The 12287-nt window shown below is 45.7% G+C and overlaps 1 long non-coding RNA gene and 1 other non-coding gene across 2 annotated transcripts; one reads left to right on the plus strand and one right to left on the minus strand.

Annotated features, from left to right (window-relative positions):
- Positions 1 to 2338: 2338 nt before the first annotated feature.
- LOC116760391 lies at positions 2339 to 7953 on the minus strand. The gene is made up of 3 exons (XR_004351729.1): positions 7931 to 7953; positions 7529 to 7611; positions 2339 to 2486 (listed from the first exon to the last, which is right to left on the minus strand). It is a non-coding gene; the product is annotated as an uncharacterized LOC116760391 (long non-coding RNA).
- Positions 7954 to 8315: 362 nt separating this feature from the next.
- On the plus strand, positions 8316 to 8479 carry LOC116745213. Its single transcript, XR_004347323.1, has one exon. It is a non-coding gene; the product is annotated as a U1 spliceosomal RNA (small nuclear RNA).
- Positions 8480 to 12287: the final 3808 nt, after the last annotated feature.

Raw genomic sequence — 12287 nt, forward strand, 5'->3', positions numbered from 1 at the left:
TGTAGAGGACCTTGTGGCACCGCTTCTGGACGCCCCAGGGGCTTGGGCACCAGCAACAGCACACTTCTCGCCTCATCCTGAGGGTCAACTCAGGGGAAATAGGACCTGCTTCCCAGCGATGGAGCATGCGGTCCCCACGCTGGAGCTCCACAGCAGATCGAGGAGCTCAGGACTGAGCAGCGGTGCCCTGCAGGACAGTGTGGGCAGGGGCCCCACGACCTGACCCGGGGCCAGCGCAGCCGGGTCACAGTCAGGCTGGGCGTCAGTCTGCACCGCAACACCTGAGTTCTTTGAATCCACGTGGTGAGAGCAGCGACTCCCAGATGCCGTCTCGTGCTTAGCCTAGACCTCCTATTTCTATTCTTTTATGATCTCCAAGAAGTGTACTGACCTCACTCTAAATATACTGTCCGATTTTGTCATCCTAACTGCTCCCTGGGACTTGGGGGCTACTGGCCACACCAAGCCTGTTGAAAGTCTTGTGTAAATGAACCAGGGATCATTTTTAAGTGACATGTGTGAGGTTCCCAGTTGTGCTAAAGCCTAATCTGTGTCTTCACAGTGCTTAGAATGTGCTTATGTGTGTATAAATGTATAATATATATTTATATGTGTTGCTATAGTGATATGTTAAAGGCCAACATAACTGACAGAGAGGGTCAGTGTGAGGAAATGAAAGTCTTTCTGGTGGCTATTAAAGGGAAATGCATATAAAGAAATAAAAAGTTTTCACTGCCTGTTTTGTTTCCCATTTCTGCACCAGTCCTTAGACTGAGCAGGTGAGAATAGGAAAGACAAACTGGCACTAAGAGCTCACCTCACTGTCTAATGATTGAAGTCTAAGTTTAAAAGAATGATTTACTCTCCTGTCATTTTGTAAAAATCTCCAGTCTAAAAATATAAAAGGGTAGTTCTTACATTTAGAGTGCCTTAGAATCAGCTGTGGAGATTATAGAAGCTACTTCCTGGGCTCCAATCCCAAGAGATTTCATTGGCGTGGGGCCCTTGAGTCTACATATTTCACATAAACACAAGCAGATGTTTCTGATGCAGGTGAGCTACAGATCACAGTTTAAAACACATAGCTCGATAACACTGACTCAAAATTATAAATATATTTCTTTTCCTTTAATTAAGAAGCTTTAACTGAAAAGTGTTTAAGTCACACCGTAAATTTTGACATAACGAACTTAAGATCTTCCTTTGGGAAAAGACCTTAGTTATGTTCTTTTGCATTCCAGAATTAAAATAAAGCTATCCTTCCACAATTATACCCTAGAGGTAATAATAAATTAAAACAAACAACAACACAAACAAAAAATTCAACCATGATCACAACCACCAACAACAATAACAAACACATCCATCAACAGACTCTGGTCTAGGATAGAGACATGCCCCACTTTCATAGTAGATGAAGTGACCTCAACTTCTGCTTTTACACTTGGTTGTTTAAGCATTTTCCATGAGTGCCTTTGGCTGTCAATAAAGAGGATCTCACTGACAGAATCAGCAGAATGGATGAAAAGTCGGCCAAACTATGAAGTATTACTTAAAGACAAAGTAGGAAAATTTGAGGGCCTCTTGCCCTGCAGTTATTCAAGCATCCCAGCAATTCTTCCTAAATCCAGTGGAGAACTCAAATATTTCTTCTAAGAACTTCATTTTATGGACATAACATTTATGAAAGCAACAACATGAATCATACAGATCTCAGAGCTGGTCAGGATCAAGTCACAAATTACTTATGGGGAAAATTCCCAATAGCCATTCTTGTGTTTCACCCTTTGAAATGTAGTTCTTTACCCTATTAAAGAAGTTGCAAAAAATGTATCTTTGGAATGGAAGATTCTCCAATATTTAACTTTTCATAACTTACATTCTTTTCCTCTATATGTCAGAAACAGAACTCATTCTTAAAAATAAAATCAACCTACATGACCACCAATGTCTTCCAACTTGCCATAATTCAAATGAGAACCATGTCGGGTCCTGTGCAGGAAATAGGGTGAGCCCTTCAGGAAAAGAATGGAAAGGAAGAAAGACGGCAGGTACCTAATGTAATGCTTCAAACATGTACAAACATCTTTTTTAAATAAATTTATTTTATTTATTTATTTATTTTACTTATTTATTTTTGGCTGCATTGGGTCTTCGTTACTGCGCGGGCTTTCTCTAGTTGCGGCGAGCGGGGGCTACTCTTCATTGTGGTGCGAGGACTCCTCATTGCAGTGGCTTCTCTTGTTGCAGAGCATTGGCTCTAGGCGCACGGGCTTCAGAAGTTGTGGCTCGCGGGCTCTATAGCACAGGCTCATTAGTTGTGGCACACGAACTTAGTTGCTCCGCGGCATGTGTGATCTTCCCGGACCAGGGCTCGAACCCGTGTCCCCTGCATTGGCAGGCAGATTCTTAACCACTGTGCCACCAGGGAAGCCCAAACATGTACAAATATCTCTCGATCTGTCAACCTAAGACAGGCAAACAACCTGCAGAATTTATACAGGGTTTATTATATCTCCCAGATCTTATTACTGCTAAAGTGAATATGCTAGACATTTACTGAATTGGTTTTCTATTTCTGCTGTAAAAAGTGACCATAACTTTAGTATCTTAAAAGAACACACTTTTATTATATTACACTTCTGTAGGTTAGGAGTCCAACAAAGATCTCACTGGACTAAAATCACGGGGTCAACAGAACTGCCTTACCTTCTGGAGGCTCTAAGGGATAATCTCTTTCCTTGCCTCCCTAAAAAGTTTTTAGAGGCCTCCCACATTCCTTGGCTTTTGACCCCTTCCTACAACTTCAAAACTAGAACAGCAGGTAGAGTCCTTCTAATTTCACACCATTTTGACCTTTTCTGCCTCTCAATTCTAAGGTCCCATGTAATTTCATGGGGCCCACCTGAATGGTCCAAGATAATCTCATCACAAGGTCTTTACCCGAATCACATCTGCAAAGTTGCCTTTCCTATGTGGTGTAATATATGAACAGGTGGGGGAACTACAGCAGGCACATCCTGGGGGAGACAGTATTATTCTGCTGGTCACAAAACTATTAACTCAGATGCCAACTAATATTGGAACTATGAAAAAAAGAACTTCTCTAATTTCAACAAAGTTTAGTTAAAATAAGACACTACCTGAAGGCAAAATCTAGACCAGTGAATCAAGATAAAGTCAGCTTAGAACCCTAGAAGTGCTTCACTGCTGTCCATAAAATTGCACAAGTACTAGTCTCTTTAGATCTTTTTTTTTCCCAAAATCTGGCCTTTTCCCCCCTCCAAGGCTGACTCTGATGGTAGAAATCTCATCGGAGACAAAGAGTGCATGGTGGAGGAGGTGAAGGTGGTGGTGGAGTCGGTGCACCTGGGATGCCACTAACTTCTAACTATGAACTTTCAGCTGGTCTCTGTGGAACAGATGGGAGGGTTTTCTCAGACCCACCCTTGCATGAACAGAGGGATCCTTGTGCGCCTTCGCCAGGCGGCCAGGAAGGGGAGCCACAGTCCTTCCCTTGGAACTTGCCTTGTAAAGAAGGCAGGCACCAAGATATTAACTTGTCTGGAATCCTGTGGACCAGATGTCGGCAATCCATGTCCAGAGCTTCCTGACTTTTGGTCACACATCCCCAGGGTCGGCCTAAGGCCCGTGCTGTCTGGGTTGGCTGTGGAGGATGAGCTCTTCAGGCAGAGCCATCTTGCTCTGTCTCCTCCAAACCAGGTTCTGACCAGAGAGCAATGTGTTCGTGTTTCTCAGGCTGGTGGAAGATACTCCCTCATCGTCCTCTCAGACTGGGGCAGTCCCTTCCCATGTTGGCCTGCTCTGGGGGTGGGGGAGAAGGGATGGGAGGATGGGAGCAAGAGGGGCAGGAACAAGAAGAAGAAGTGGGAACAAAAAAGCCTGGGGAGAAGATAGGGGAGGATGGCGAGGAAGGGGGAGGTGGAAGCTGAGGAAGAATAAGGAGGACGATGACCAGAGTGTGAATGCCATGGAGGTTCTAGCTTCTGGTCCCAGAATGGCAGCTGCCCTCTCTTGAACTTCCCCTGACCTCATGCTGGACACACACACACACCAGCCTCCTCTCTCATCCTCCAGACTCCTTTATTCCCACAAGAGCAGCCTCCCATGCCTTGATTCTGGGGATTCTTTCCTTTCTCCCTAGGTTTCCCCAGAGCTAGGCACAGATTCCTCACCAGCAGCCAAACCCTGGTCTGTGGTTCTGGAGAGTCCAAAGCATGGAAATCTCTCATGAGAAAAGGAAATGCAGGCCACATGGGGTCATGGGGTCACTCTGCAGAATCTCAATCCAGCTGTCCAAGTCATGCTAGGTTGATATTTGGGAACATGTCAAACTCGTTCAAAAGAAATTCTAAGAAGATCCTTGGTGCAGGTCATTGTTACATGGAGTAAATTATGCTATTGAAATCCTAAACCAGGTGATCAATCCTCATTCCAAAGTCATGGATCACCCTTAAGAAGGGCAAAGCAGGTGGTGAGTGCTAATTACAGGGAATGAACAAAACTGGGGCAGATGCCAGAAAGGACCACGTAGGAGAAGCTGCTTAGGCCAATGGCTAAGCGACCACCTGTATTAGTCAGCTTGGGTTTCCAGAAAAATGTACTATAGACAGGGTGGCTTAACCAGAAATCTGTTTTCACACATTCTGGAGACTGGAAGTCCAAGATCAACGTTGAAAGTTCCTGCCAATTCGGTTTCTGCTGCGAGCTCTCTTCCTGGCTTGTAGATAGCAGATGCCTCGCTGGGTCCTCACATGCCCTTTTCTCCTTGCTTGAGCTGGGATAGGGCAGGAGCCCAAGCTCTCTTCATTTAAGGACATTAATCCTGTCAGATCAGGGCTCCAAGCTTATGACCTCATTTAATCTTAATTACTTCCTTAAAGGCCCCTTCTCCAAATACAGCCCCACAGGGATTAGGGTTCAAGATATGAATTTGGGGGGCGGGTGGTGGAACACATACATTCAGTTCCTAACACCCTCTCCAGCCTCCTCCTCCCATGAAGGCATTTGCAGCTCTCAGCTCTGGTCCCTGGGAACTTCCCAGGCCCTGGGGCCTCAGATTCCTCTCCCCACAGACTTTCTCCTTCTCTCTCTCTGACTCAAACACCTCAACACGGGGCACAGCTGTTGACTGGCTGACACTCAAAGGCAGTGAACTCAGTTGCTTTCACCTGGCTGACTTTCAGAAGAGAGGGGCCACCACTGACTGATATGTTTGCAGAAATGTGTTCACTGAGGAGACTGGCTGCGGCGGCGGAATAATGCTTCCCCAAAGATGTCCACATCCTGGTCCCTGGAATTTGTGAACATGTTACTTGACATGGCAAAAGAGACTGCAGGTGTGATTAAATTAAGGACCTTGAGATGGGGAGATTATCCTGGAGGGTCCAATGGAATCACAAGAGTCCGTATAAGTGAAAGAGGGAGGAAGATTTGGTGTCAGAATAATGCGTTTTGAGAATAACCTGATCAGCCGTGACTGGCTATGAAGATGGAAGGGGGCTGTGAGAGTAGAATGTGGGCATCTTCAAGAGGCTGGAAAAGGCAAAGAAAGAGATTCTCCCCTAGAGCCTCCAGAAGGAACCTCACCTCCACTGTCAGATTGATTTTAGCCCAGTGAGATGCATCTTGGACTTCTGATCTCCAGAACCATAAGATAATAAATGTGTGTTGTTTTAAGCCACTAAGTGTGTGGTAATGTGTTACAATAGCAACAGGAAACTCCTACAGTGGACACTGGTAGACAGAGAGGATTTAAAAACCAGTTCTGGTGGCTATTTGTTACCATGGCTTTAGAACAATTACTCTATCCCCAGAAATGTGAACTTTCAAACTTTTCAATTCTCAGTGTAGATAATGTAAATAATACTGAGTGATATATCAAACCATCACCATATAAGGAGTCGAAACCATCACCCTGTACTCAGGGTAAAAGTCTAACACCATCCAAAATTGGGTGTTCATGGGTGTATGTTTGGGACAGGGTAGCAGGGGCTTCAGAACTGGATTTATAATGCTCCCCACAGGGCTGGCTGCAGGGTGTTGGGTACAGGGAGGGTCTTTTGCCATATCTAAGCCATCTAGTATCTGAGCCCCCTTTGTTTGTAGGAGAAACTTTCCACATTCTGCAACTTTTAAGGATCACGCTCTCGCTGACTTAGTTTTCCTAGGGGCTAAGGTGTGGGTCTATTACCAAAAGCTGGCCAATCCCCATCAGCAACAACTACTTCAGCATTTGACAGGAGTTGAGAGACACAAGGAGTAGGCCCTGGGGAAATTTTTTCTGTCCCCTGCAACAGAAGAATCTCCCTACCTCAAGATCCTTAGTTTAACACCGACCAGGTGCAGCAGAAGTCATGGAACCATTGGAGGTGTCTAGTGTCCAGGGCCAGTAGTGTCACCTGTGCAAAGCTACAGGGTCTGTCACTCAGCAGGGGGCACTAGTGTCCTTCCCATTTGGTCTGTGTGCTCCCTTCCATTGGCCTTTCTTATTCTTCCCTGTTTGTACAGTCTGGTTCTCCAGTTTGCTGGAGATTCTCTGAGCTATTACTATCTCTGGAATAAAGTATGTTTCAGATGAAACGAGCCAGAGCTTATTTCTGATGGCTGCAGAGAGGAAAAGGAGGGGAAAGAGGGAAAGCAGGGGGAAGAAAGGAAGCTTCTTCCTGGAAGTTGGCTGGGTGCTGAGTTCCTTTGCCGTCAGCTCCAGGATTCTCCGGAAGAGTCAGCTTCCCCCTTAAGCCAAAGGCTGTAGTGGGATAACTGAGGACATGGAAAGGAGACGTGACCCATGAGCCCCCCCCCCCCCCAGCAAACTGGGGGCTGGCGAATAAGCCAGAACTGCAAACAGTCCTGATTGCTTTGAGCTTCCCCAGCAAACCGGGGGCATGCGAATAAGCCAGAGTTGTGAACAGTTCTGAATGCGTCGAGCGCCCCCCACAGCAAACCGGGGGCCTGAAAAAGAAGCATTGACTGCTTTGGGCACTGATGCATGAGATGTCCTCAGTATAATCAGAGTGGTGGGAACGCAAGGAAATGTCCTTGTGCTACTTCAGTATAATCAAAATAATGGTGGGAACTTTGTGCTGTTCTTACGCTCAAGGACGAAGCACGGCAGGTGCTCACGAAAGCCAATTATTGCTTGTATAATTAATAAAAACATAGGTTGCTGCTTTGGCACTTCTGAAATGTTAAGAAAACAAGTCTTAAAGTGTAAACCTAGATAATGCTTTAATAAAAGTTACCACAGCAAGACAGACGGCGCTGTTTTGCCTGAGCGAGTGGCAGCCCTCTACTGCTGTGCTTTGGCACAATTCATCTCGTGTGATGAGCTTACTTTCGGCCCTGTCCTAAGAAACTACAACAAAAGGCACCCTCAAGAATCAAGTTACGCCACTCCTTGCTCTCTGGTCTGAAAACACAAGTTGCCTGCTTTCGGCAGTCTCCCCGCTCCCCGCCCTCAGGTCTAACCCAGTCTTACCCAGTAAGAGAAAACAAACAAACCAACCTCGCTCTTCAAGCAAACAGGTCATCTTCCTATCCATTATTCTGGTCATCAGCTTCTTTTTCAGAATCTTCATTTCTTGTATTCTGTATGGTGGGGAAAGGAAAAACATGGTCCCTGGGATACCACGAGAATGAAGTAGGAAGGACGTGCACAGAAGATACACCGAGTAGCACTCTGAGATGTAACCCTGAATCTGTATGTTTATACACAAAACACATACATAAATATATACTTGTATCCATTGTTTTACAACTTCTTTACTACTTAAAAAATTTTTGGATCAGCGCAACACACGATCCCAGAATTCCTTTCCCCGGCGTGTAACGCAGGACAAAAGGTAAGAATTCGAGGAAGCTGGCAAAATCCGGCTGTATCTCAGATAAAGGGTAAGAGGCGTGTTACCTCGGCTTGGTGGGCTCCCGAAGTGGGCGGACATGGTGACGTTACTTCCCCTTCAGCAGCCGGCCCGCCCATTGGTCATCTCGGCAGGGCGGGGACAGGGCGGGGGTTGGAGGAGAGGAGCCGCCTTAGAGGTCAGGAATGGGGCTTGGCTTATGTAAATCTTGCAGCTTATGGGTACAATTCCCCGCGAGACACTTCCCGGGCTGTGGAAGTTTTCCGGAGAAGTTGCTTGGATTTTATTAGCAGAGTTGCTTGGATTTTATTAGCAGAGTCGTTTGGAGGGGCTGAGAGGCGTGGAAGGGGAGGGGGTGCGGAGGGTGGGTGGGGAGCGTGTGCGTACAGTGTAGGCGTCTAAGGCTGTACTGGGTGGCGGGAAACACAACTCATACTTACCTGGCAGGGGAGGTACCATGATCATTAAGGTGGTTTTCCCAGGACGAGGCTTACTCATTGCACTGCGAGTGTGCTGACGCCTGCGATTTCTCCAAATGGGAGAAACTCGACTGCATAATTTGTGGTAGTGGGGGACTGCGTGCGCGCTTTCCCCCAGCAATTCGTGTTACAAAAACTAGAACTAACTAGTTAAACTGAGCTAGAAACATAATGATTTCTCTGAGTGTGGTGTTTTTCGTCGTGTGGAAGCTATGAAACATGACCACTAGAACGGGAAAAAGACATTGGACGTGTAGGGAAAATCACCCAACCACTACGGATAAAAGAAAGCTTCTTAGCTATAGACACTGAATTTCCGTGTTGGAAGTCTGTATTTTCCAGGAACAGAAAAGACTCTCTCATACTGCAGACACCCGCACGCAGGAAGAAAAAACGAGCGCATATCAAAAGTAAATGCATGAACTCGAAACAAATTATATACATTAAGTAAATTCGAAAGTAAGTTATGTTAAGTTAGAATCGCCTTGCTTTTTATTTACTACGTTGCAATAGGGGTGGTGCGGATTATCTTTTCCGTGTAATTTACAGGTTCCCCAATATGCTTCCCGTCCCGTTTCCCCCATCCCCCTCTTTCGTACTATTGTGGAGTCTGCCGGTGTAGTAACGTTTTTCTATTCGGATCTGTGATAAATTATTTTCCTGCATGCAATTTGTTTTCAGTGTGTTTCTCTGACGCACGATTATAGCGGAGGTGCTGGGTACCATGTAAGCAAACGTTTTCGGTTCCGATCCGATATTAACAGAAGTAGAACACTTTCTGCTCAAATGAAACTGCCAGCGCCCCGCGATCTCAAAAAAAGGAACATCTCACGGCATCTCGAAGTCTGTTTGAGCATGTTCCGACCTTCCAGAGCAGCGGTAAGAGAGCAACTGGGAGAAGAGGAGAATAACAGTTTTGTGTTCTGGGGCGAGGATTTTCTCAGGACAAAAAACTAGGATCGGTCAGAGCGCAGGTGGACTGGGGAGAAGCCCTAAACGCATTTCCTTGTCGTTAGTTTAGAAAGGATTTCGTGTCTTTTCACCAGGTAGAAACCTAAGACGGCTGCTCGCACGCGCGTCAGGCGCCTCCTGCCATCGCAGGCTCGGGGCGGGATTAACGAGAGCGCTCGGCGGGAGGCCGCTCCTGGGTCCGCGGGGCTGTGCGCGGCCTGGCTCAGGGGCCGGAGCAGCAGAGTAGGAGGCAGAGGGTTCCGTGATGTAATGGTGAGCACTGTGGACTCTGAATGCAGGTGACCCGAGTTCAAATCTCGGTGGGACCTTTCTCTTTTACTAGAAGAGGATTTTTTTTTTACTTCTCAGACGGGACGTGCTTTCCCACTCCCACGTCCCGGAGAGGGGCGGTCCGCGCGCTCCATACGGACGGGGCGGGCAGGTGCGGAGACGAGCCCGCGGCATCTCCGCTGGGCCCCGGCGACTCTGCCCGTCGCTGGCCATCGGAGGCCCCGGGCCAGGCGCGCAGCGACCAAGCCTGTGGCACCCCGTCGCGGGGGCAAAAAACAGAGGCTGCGCCCACTGCGTCCTGCCCCGCGAGGGGGCTTCGCACCGCACGTCTTGTAACTAACTGCGCGCGTGTTCCTGTGAGTAAAAGGGTCGCGGTGCGGAGCTGTGACGTCGCTGAGCAGCCAGGGTGACAGCGTCTTAGCTTTCGGGTCGAGGTTTCCAGGCCTGGATGGCAAGTACTGTATTGTATTCAGGTGCCCTACCTTATTCCGAATTTTAATTGATTCTATTCCATTTTGTACCGATTTTTTTCAGAATTTCTCACTCTGAAGTCTAAATTGGACAAGGAAAGCCGCTGTTAGGCTAAGATTTGAGCCTTGACTCCAGGAAATCTCGTCGTTTCATTCCAAGGTCGGCCAGAAGAAGGAGGAAGGCCAAGGATTCCGGTGTCCGAGGACAGCAGGGATCCCTGACCCACCTCCACCCAGGCCTTTGAGACACTTGCAGATCTTAAGTCAAGGCTAGACTATAGTGAATATGCCTTGTTTGGTTAGATTTGAGTTGGAAACCACATTCATTTTTTATCATTATCAAATTAATCTTTTAAATGTCACTTCTAGACATTGAAAACACAATGTAACAAATGAACCTGTGTATGCCTTTTGTGGAACAAGCATATGGATAAGAACTCTCCGAAAAGACCATAAAACACAATAATTTATATATACCCCAGGACTGTGACAAAATTTTTAAAACTGCTTTTCTCAGTTGTGTTATTATTGGCATTGTTGGTAGTTCTTTATTCTTTTGTCTGTATAATGCGGGAGAAAACAAAGGAGACTGTAAAAGATATTGTATTTCTATTACGCCCAGTGTACTTAAAAACAAAAATACTGGTATTAGAGAAAAGAGATTCAGATGAAAGACGTTCAATAAAAAGCCTGTAGTTCGGGCTTCCCTGGTGGCGCAGTGGTTGAGAGTCCGCCTGCCGATGCAGGGAACACGAGTTCGTGCCCCGGTCCGGGAAGATCCCACATGCCGCGGAGTGGCTGGGCCTGTGAGCCATGGCCGCTGAGCCTGTGCGTCCAGAGCCTGTGCGTCCAGAACCTGTGCTCCGCAACGGGAGAGGCCACAACAGTGAGAGGCCCGCATACCACAAAAAAAAAAAAAAAGCCTGTAGTTCTGAATTTGAATTGTGAATGTGAATATATGTGAATACATAAATACAAATATGAGTATTTCCTAGCTCTGTCCACTGGAAACGTCCAGAAAGAAACCAATTCCAATGAGAATCTTTAGGTTACACAATTTGATTTGGGAATAACGTTTTGCATAAAAAGAAACCAGAGATTCTTAGAGAAATGACTGAGTCCAGGTCAGGGGCAGAAAATATTCAGGATGAGACAGAAGCACCTTGTCATACTGATATCAGGAAAGTTCTCAAAGACTATTAGGATCTTATCAAAAGGATGAAGGAGCCAGCTTAAAGTCACTTTCACTACTGAAAGAGAGGATAATTGGAGTATCAGTAAAGACTATATTGCCATGAATTGAAATACTTCAATGTGTTTGAAACTTTGAATTCATATTAGCACAGGGGGAAAAAAAAAGAAATTAACTGGTGACCACAGAGGATGCTTGGGGAATTGCTCATTAAGCTGCAGTTTTCTTTACAGAGGGTACCACTAAGTAACTAAACAGTATTTAGTGTTTAGGGGAAGTTTCTTTTTATACAAGTGTTCCACTTAAATAATACATGACCACGGAATATCACCCTTTTACTCCACATAATCAGTTAATGGATCTAGGCCTTGAAGTCCGAGGGCTGCTAATATTATTAGAAGAGACACACAGGACTTGATGTGTCTCCTGATCAGAGAGCACACACCACTTCTGAGGTACTCTTGCCAAGAGAGCAAATGTGAATCTACAGACGTGAATCTCATCAGTCTCTGTATCTGCCAGTCCAAAATAGGGGCCACTAGACACATATGGCTGTTCAACACTTAGAATATGGCTAGGAGGACTGAGGAAGTGGACTTTAATTATATTTAATTTATAATTCATGTGAATGTAAACCTAAAAGCTGAAGACATGCACAATATTCTTCTATTAAACACAACTTTAAAACTTTGGTAGAATTATATTTCCTTTAATGTGTAGTATTAATTAGCTATGTAGAAGATTGTATTGTTGTGTGCTTTTACTTTTCATTGTGGCTACTAGAAAAATTTTAATTACATATGTGACTTGCATTTTCATTACATTACAGCACTGCTGTAGATTCTACCACCAAAAAGAAAGTATGGAGGACAGAAGAAATGATTAAAGTACACCCAGTTATACAATTTAGATTGTCAGAATGCTACAGAACAAACAACTGTTTCTTCAACAAATGAATGATTAAAAAAAAAAAAGAAAAAAAGGACAGCAAGAGAGAGCTAGAGCAAGAGAGAGAGGGAGG

This window comes from Phocoena sinus, chromosome 1 (assembly GCF_008692025.1).
Source record: "Phocoena sinus isolate mPhoSin1 chromosome 1, mPhoSin1.pri, whole genome shotgun sequence".
NCBI classification, from domain to species: domain Eukaryota; kingdom Metazoa; phylum Chordata; class Mammalia; order Artiodactyla; family Phocoenidae; genus Phocoena; species Phocoena sinus.